At 43.4% G+C, this 1,134-nt stretch overlaps 1 protein-coding gene across 7 annotated transcripts in view; it reads right to left on the reverse strand.

The window, feature by feature from the left end:
* Braf (B-Raf proto-oncogene, serine/threonine kinase) overlaps positions 1 to 1,134 on the reverse strand; it is a 123,475-nt gene that overhangs the window by 13,342 nt on the left and 108,999 nt on the right. The window lies entirely within an intron of this gene.

Here is a 1,134-nt window from a genome sequence, read left to right on the forward strand (position 1 = left end):
CGGTGGTGGCGCACGCCTTTAATCCCAGCACTTGGGAGGCAGAGGCAGGCGGATTTCTGAGTTCAAGGCCAGCCTGGTCTACAGAGTGAGTTCCATGATAGCCAGAGCTACACAGAAAAACCCTGTCCCGAAACCCCCCCCCCCCCCAAAAAATATATATATATATATATATATATTGTGTGTGTGAGGGAAGAGGGGGCCCAAGAGAGGATTTTGAGAGGGGCAGATTAGAGGCTAGCATGAAGAGAGTAGAGCTCCATTGTAGGCAGGGCTGATGGATTTTAGAAATGGTCATATCTGAAAGGTATTTCCTGTTTGATGCCAGAATTTCATTTATTAACTTGTAGAAAAGCTTTACTTCAAAGTGTCTCTGTGATACAAGTTCAACAGGACTGGAGCAACAGCAGACAAGTAGTAACTAGGAACATGTAAGAGCACTGAGAGGACGAAGCCTGCCATCCGGATGCACAGGACAGCGTTCAGATAGCTTATATTCCTAGAAAAGGTATGAGAGGTAAAGCAAAATAAAAAGGCTGGAAGGCTGAAAACCTGGGGCCTTTGGACTACATATATATCTATTTTGGTATAGAAACAATTCTCCGAGGTGTAGGAATTGATCCCATGTTTCAGATTAGGTATTCAGTGCTCAAAAACCAAAACCAAGGGACTTGGCCCAAAATAATATAGCTAAGAAAGTGACAACAAAAACTGGCAGAAGACCATGCAGACAGAAATCCTGCTCTGCCTGAGATGACTTCCTGCTGCTCTCTGCAGCTGATCCAGAATCTGGAGAAAGCAAGGCCTAGCTCAACTCTACCCTTGATCATCATGTATTCCTCTTTCTAGACTGCCACGTCTCCAAACAGGATGATGCTGTTCTCTCTACCAACGCTGGAGTGATGATCTACTGTTTTACCTGTCACTAACATTTCTGGATGTGTCTCATCCACATCCTCTAATGACACATGTTGTGCTTGGAAAACAGGCCTGTGTCCATCAGATATGGACTTGTTCTTTTTCGCTTTTGCTTTTGCTTTTGCTTTCTTTCTTTCTTTCTTTCTTTCTTTCTTTCTTTCTTTCTTTCTTTCTTTCTTTCTTTCTTTCTTTTCCTTCCTTCCTTCCTTCCTTCCTTCC

The sequence above is a fragment of the Mus caroli genome, chromosome 6 (genome assembly GCF_900094665.2).
Source record: "Mus caroli chromosome 6, CAROLI_EIJ_v1.1, whole genome shotgun sequence".
Taxonomy (NCBI): domain Eukaryota; kingdom Metazoa; phylum Chordata; class Mammalia; order Rodentia; family Muridae; genus Mus; species Mus caroli.